The 6,545-nt window shown below is 43.3% G+C and overlaps 1 long non-coding RNA gene across 1 annotated transcript; it reads right to left on the bottom strand.

The window, feature by feature from the left end:
• Window positions 1-3,081: 3,081 nt before the first annotated feature.
• LOC134875449 (uncharacterized) lies at window positions 3,082-5,057 on the bottom strand. Its single transcript, XR_010167196.1, has 4 exons — window positions 4,108-5,057; window positions 3,753-3,851; window positions 3,472-3,552; window positions 3,082-3,295 (listed from the first exon to the last, which is right to left on the bottom strand). It is a non-coding gene; the product is annotated as an uncharacterized LOC134875449 (long non-coding RNA).
• Window positions 5,058-6,545: the final 1,488 nt, after the last annotated feature.

Consider the following 6,545-nt stretch of genomic DNA (forward strand, 5'->3'; position numbering starts at 1 on the left):
AAAACTCCATGATTAAAGTTTGCGACACCGTGTGCCCAGAAAAAAGGCAAGCATTTTTAAATGTGAGCCTGAGCCGAAACACCGTTGCTGACCGTGTTCGCCACCTTGCTGCCAATCTCCAACAACAGTTTATGGGAAAGGGAAAAGCTTTCATCGCGTACTCCCTTGCTGTGGATGAGAGCACCGACACTTCTGATAGCTACTGCCCAGCTGTTAATTTTCATCCGTGGAGTGGACTCAAGCCTGTGCGTAACAGAAGAGTTTGGATTACGCTCAATGCATGGCACAACTATGGGGAAAGATCTCTTTAAGAGGTGTCCAGATGTGTAGATAAAATGGGGCTGCCGTGGGATAAACTTGTTGGACTGACAACAGATGGAGCGCCTGCGATGTGCGGTCAAAAAAGTGGATTGGTGGGGAGGATCCGAGAAAAGATGCAGGATGAAAACGTCACAAGTGAGCTGACAGCTTATCACTGCATCATACACCAGGAATCGTTGTGTGGCAAAGCCTTGAAAATGGAACATGTAATGAGCATCAAAACACGAGCGGTTAACTTGATCAGAGCCAGAGGTTTAAATCACCGCCAGTTCAAGTCTTTTCTGGCGGAGTTAAATTCGGACTATGGTGACTTGCCCTATCACACAGAGGTGCGATGGCTAAGCCAGGGAAAGGTGCTGGAAAGATTTTTCGAGTTGCGTGAGGAGATCTGTGAGTTCATGGAAAGCAAAGGGAAAGACACATCAGAGCTCCGAAATAAAAAGTTTCTGTGTGAAGTAGCGTTTCTGTGTGACATCACGAGCCATCTGAATGCGCTAAACCTGCAGCTTCAGGGGCGGGGCCGTGTCATCACTGCAGGCCCGTTTCTAGGATTTTGGGGGCCCTAGGCAAAGAAGTTGTTGGGGGCCTTTAAAAAAAAAAATTCCGCAATTCTGTGCGTTTTAATCACAAAAGAGGTCAAACATACACTGAAAAGTAGCCTTTATTTTTTTTTTTATTTCCTACTGAAACTGCTGCTTGCGGCCCTTGGCCTCAGCAAATGCAGACACAATCCCCTCCAAGTCCAAAGACCTGCGGACGTCACTCTCAATTGACATGAGTGCCAGTCCAGAGAGCCTCTCTTGGCTCATAGTTGACCTCATGTAATTCTTTATGCGCTTCAGAGATGAAAAGCTCCTCTCTCCGGAGGCAACCGAGACAGGAAGGGTCAGAAGTAGGCGCAGTGCAATGCTTAAATTGCTGTACAGGTCCAACAGCTTCTCACTGTATATGTAGTCCAGCATTTTAAATGGGCACCTGGATACTTCATCTGGAAAGGTGTGGACAGCAGAGTTGATCTCCAATGCCAAGTCGTCTGCATCAATATCATGGAGGGTTTGTTCCACTTTCCTGCATCTCTCATGCAATTTCCCAGTCTTGATTGTGGCCCTCATGATATCAATGCTGAACAGGAAGTCGTACAGGGCATACACCCCCTCCAGTCTGGAAAATCTGTCTTTTAGGCTGGTGATGGCAGTGTCAACCAAAGGCAGGAAGAAGTCCCTTCTGAAGGCCTCTTCTGGGGTCGATTGGGTTTCATCTGTACTCTCGTAAAGGAACTGCCTTTTCTTTTTACGTTGCCTTTTCTCAGGCAATTTCCTCTCAATTTCCAGATCTTCTGCAATCTCCATTGCATCCGTTTGGCTTGATGCGAGTCCATTTTCCCTGAAATCTTCTAGGTACTCTGTCACTCCCTCGGTTTCTTTTTTCAGTGTTTGCATTGAAACATCCGGGCTCTGGAGGAGCTTGCTCATATGGTTAACCTGATACAAAACGTTGTACCAGGTTATTGTGCACAGAAGAAAGGACCATGTTTTAAGCTCACCATGTAAGCTTTTTGCTGAGGACATGGTCTCTGAGTCCCCCTTCTCTGTAGCATATGTCTCCAGTGCTGACAGTCCGTCTAGTATTTCAGGTAGATGGTACCGCACTACCTTCACACTGTCAATTCGGGCCTCCCATCTCGTCCCTGAAAGTGGCTTAAGGGTGAGCTGCTTCACATGCTGCTTCAAAATTGCCCAGCGGTGCACAGAGGAACTGAAAAGGTTGTACAGTCGTTGCAGCATACCAAAAAAAGACATGGACAACACTGAAGACTTGGCAGCATCTGACACAACCAGATTTAGTGTGTGACTGCTGCATGGGATGCATAGCGCCTTGTTGTTCAGCTCTAAAATTCTTGCCTGCACACCCTGTTTGTGGCCCATCATATTGCTGCCATTGTCGTATGACTGCCCACGGCAATCTGAAATGCTGAGGTTGTGCTTCTCCAACTGGTCAAGCAGGATTTCACTGAGCCCTTTACCAGTTGTGTCTTCAACATGTACAAATCCCAAAAAATGCTCAGCAATAGAAACAGGTGTTTCACAGTTGACAATCCTGAGAACAACAGAAAGTTGTTCCTTGTGGCTGATGTCAGGAGTGCAATCCATGATCACGGAGAAGTATTTTGCTTTGTGCACTCTTCTTGCAATCTCCTGTAGGATTTTGTCTCCGACCAGCTGAATGATTTCGTTCTGAATGACTCCACTCAGGTAATGCACCTTTGTCTCTTTGCATTGTATTCGTCTGATGTGTTCATTCATTACCGGATCAAACTGTGCTAGGAGTTCCACTTGAGCCAGAAAATTCCCATTGTGGCGATCATACACGGTACTGGTAGTTCCTCTCAAAGCCTGGTTGCGTTCTGCCAGATGGGAAACTATGGCAATCACTCTCCGAATCACGCCTTTCCAGTGTTCAACTTCAAGTTGCATCAACTCCATCTGTCTTTGATCAATCAGTGTACTGGTTTGCAGTCTCCTCTGAAGGTCGTGCCACTTTTTCACATTGTCACAGTGCACCTTTGTGCACTCGTAGCCACAGGTCGTTAAGGCATTGTCACGCTCACGCTTCCCGAAAACAGTACAAGGGAAACAGAACACTCCATCTGTGTGGATGGAATACACCAGCCACGATCGATGTATATTCTCACCATTTTTCATGGTTCTTTTGTAACTGTCCTTGGTGAATCTTCGAGGAGGATTGTCTAAGTTTTGCGGGAATTCAATGTCCATGATTTGCACAGGTCCTTTTTTGACTATTTCACAGCGCATACTGCTTGTTAGGACACTGGGCCAACATCCTGGGTCATCACTTAATGTGGTGCTTGCAATACCTACAGGTACCCCAGTTCTGGATGGTGGGGTGGTCTCTGCCATGTCAATGTCATCTTCCTCTTTGTCCTCCTCATGAAGTGGAGATGGAGTTGATGGCACTGTTGAAAACATATAGTTGCAAATTAATTTATAGCACAATTGCCATGTGGTAAGTACAGCAACTAGGGAATGGTGATCTACTTGTATAATGCTTTAAAAAGAAAGGGTCATTTTAATACACTTTCATAGCACATGGGTGTTAGGTGATAAGTTGAAATTGTGCGGCTTAATGCACCTTCTGTTGAACCACTGCTGGGAAGTGGTGTGGATGCTTCCACTTGCTCCTCCTCAAGTCGTGATGGAGTTGATGGCACTGCTGAAAAATATGTAATTACAAATTAATTCATGGCACAGTTTCATGTGTGAAGTACGACAACTAAATGCTTAAGGTATGGTGATCTACTTGTGTAACGCTTTATAGCAAATGGTCATTTTAATACACTTTCACAGCACATGCTGCTATAACTTTGGGTCACTATGATAGGTGATAAGTTGAAATTGTGCGGCTTAATGCACCTTCTGTTGAACCACTGCTGGGAAGTGGTGTGGACGCCGCAATGTTGTCTTCCACTTGCTCCTCCTCATAAACATGTGACGAAGACGATGTTGATGGCCCTGGTGCAAAAATAAATAAATACATAAATAATATTCTTTTTATTTATATTGCACATTTTGCATGCATTGATCTCAACAACTCAGTTATTCATTAACATTAGTGAATGTCCCACATATTTGAAATGTCCAGAAGACTCTGTGGGCAAGTGGAATGAATACACACAACTATGACTTGAATTAGAAAAATGTAAAGTCATTTTGATAACATCAAGTGTGTTGATAGAAGGCACTAATAATAGGTAGAAAAGAACGTTACCTTCAGTAGCACCAGAGACAACACTTGGTAGAGCGGGATGAAGAAATTTCAGCAATGCCCCTTGGAGAAAGAATAAGTACTGTATGATTAGCTTGGTTATTTTTCAAATGCTTTTGAAATCCTATCATTTTACAGTCTGATAATTGTGGTGAAATAGATATTAAAAGCATTACACACAGTTCCTACTAGGCGGTTTAGTGGCGGTTTCTATACGACTACAGGTGAAGCACTGCTTCACCAAAAAAAAGTAAAAAAAATAATAATAATAAAATCTTACAATAATCCCGTTTTCACTGGTTTGAAAACAGAAATACAGTCACTAAGACGAGCTGTTTTCCTGAAATCAATTCTGTGAGTGGCAACAGCGCCATCCCCGCACCCGTGGTGTGTCTGTGTGTGTCTGTGTACTGTCTGTGTCCCATAGAAAAAGCTCAAAGCTATCGGTACAGTTTTTAACGGTGGTCCAGTGGTATTTACAGCTATCATGGAGACCAACAACAACAAACAGCAGAATAGGTTTAGAAAAGGATTAATTGACACTAAAGTGGCTGTTTTCTTCATGTGGCTGATCTGCGCCGGGATGTTAACCGTTAAAATGTAAATAAAGTAAGTAAATCAACCCAATGGTATTCTAGCAAAATTATTGTAAACTCCCATGTTAATCTCCTATTAAATAGCTAGCTACTACAGGAATAACTATTTCACTGGTTGTCTCAAGGCTCTAACGACTGAAAACATATGTGAAGTTTATTTAGGATATTAAGAGGAATTAATCGTTGATCAATTTGGCCAGCTGATAACGTTATGAACTTATAGTGAAGTCAAAGGTAGCAGTTTAAGTTTGGTTAGCATGCTAGCATGCCAAACCACTGGTTCCTAGCTAGTCGTCGTTACAACCTCGCTACTCTAGCAAAATATGGTATACCCTGCCTGGCACAATTTTCATGTTGATTGTGTATATTCTACTTACCGGTGTCTTGTTTTCTTTTCTGCTCCTCTTCCCTTTTCTTCTTCTTTTTTTGATTGCCGGAGAGATAATTTCGCTTCATTTTAATTTTTCACTTTTCACTTGCACTTGACGCTGTCGCGCTAATGCATGGGAAAGGGGGGCCCCCTCGAGCTGGGGTATTTCGACTACAATGTGTCGTTGCGCTTTTCGGACATCGCATGCTCTAGGGAGGCGCTGTTGCTGCCCTCGCAGTCGCAGCAGAGCCCTTCATATACAGATGACTGCTTATTATTATGAAGCTATTTAAAATCGTCATTGCTGTTGAATACATGACCTGTCTTATTGGTATGCATGTTGTTTGATTCATGTTGCATTTGTATCAGACTTTTCTTTGAATTTTGAAAAAAAAAAAAAAAAAAAAAAAAAAAATCTTAACCTGTCGTCTTTGGGGGGCCTCCTCCTACTCGGGGGCCCTAGGCAATTGCCTACCATGCCTACCTGAACGCGACGGGCCTGCATCACTGACATGTACGCTACGGTGAGGGCTTTTAAAACCAAGCTGCGCCTGTGGGAGACGCAGATTCTTCAGGAAAACTTGAGCCATTTCCCGCACTGCCAAACAATGAAAGAGCAGGTCGCTGCCGCTGTTTTCCCAACTAGACCGTTTACTGAAAAACTTGGCATACTTAGTGCTGACTTCACACGGCGATTTGCCGATTTTGAAGCCCAAAAAAGCAGGTTTGAACTGCTCAGTAATCCATTTGCAGCGGACGTGGAAAGCACACCATCAAACCTGCAAATAGAGCTGATCGAGCTCCAATGTAGTGACACACTGAAGGCAAAATATGAGTCTGTGGGCGCTGCAGAGTTTCCACGTTTCATCCCCGACACAATGCCCCATCTTCGCTCCCAGGCTGCTCAAACGCTCTCTATCTTTGGCAGCACATACTTGTGTGAACAGCTGTTCTCTTTGATGAAGATAAACAAAACTTCACACAGGACTCGTCTTACTGATGAACACCTTCACTCAATCCTGAGGATTTCCTCAGCTCAGAGCCTGACCCCAGACATTGATGAACTTGTAACCAAGATAAGACACCAAGTATCTGGCTCAGACAAGTGAGCATCACAGAGCAGCAAACGGTGCTTTGACACAGTTTCAGTTTTTAATGCAGTTTAATATTTGCATTTTGTTCTCTTGCTACTACAGGACATTTGATTTTTCTTTGAAGTAAATTTCTTCTGGCTGTTTGTCTGTAGAAAATGTTCTTTTTTTATTTATTTATAATTTTTCTTTCATTTATTTCATAATTAATGTTGTTTTATAGGCAATAATCTATAGGCCTTGATAGTTCCAGGTTCAATATGTGCAATAAGGTTGTTTCAATAAGTTTTCAATAAACGTTGAACCCGTCCGGCCCTTGACTTGTAGCAATTTCTTAATTTCGGCCCATTTGGGACTTGGTTTGAAACCCCGGTGTAATATTTG

The sequence above is a fragment of the Eleginops maclovinus genome, chromosome 13 (genome assembly GCF_036324505.1).
Source record: "Eleginops maclovinus isolate JMC-PN-2008 ecotype Puerto Natales chromosome 13, JC_Emac_rtc_rv5, whole genome shotgun sequence".
Lineage (NCBI taxonomy): Eukaryota > Metazoa > Chordata > Actinopteri > Perciformes > Eleginopidae > Eleginops > Eleginops maclovinus.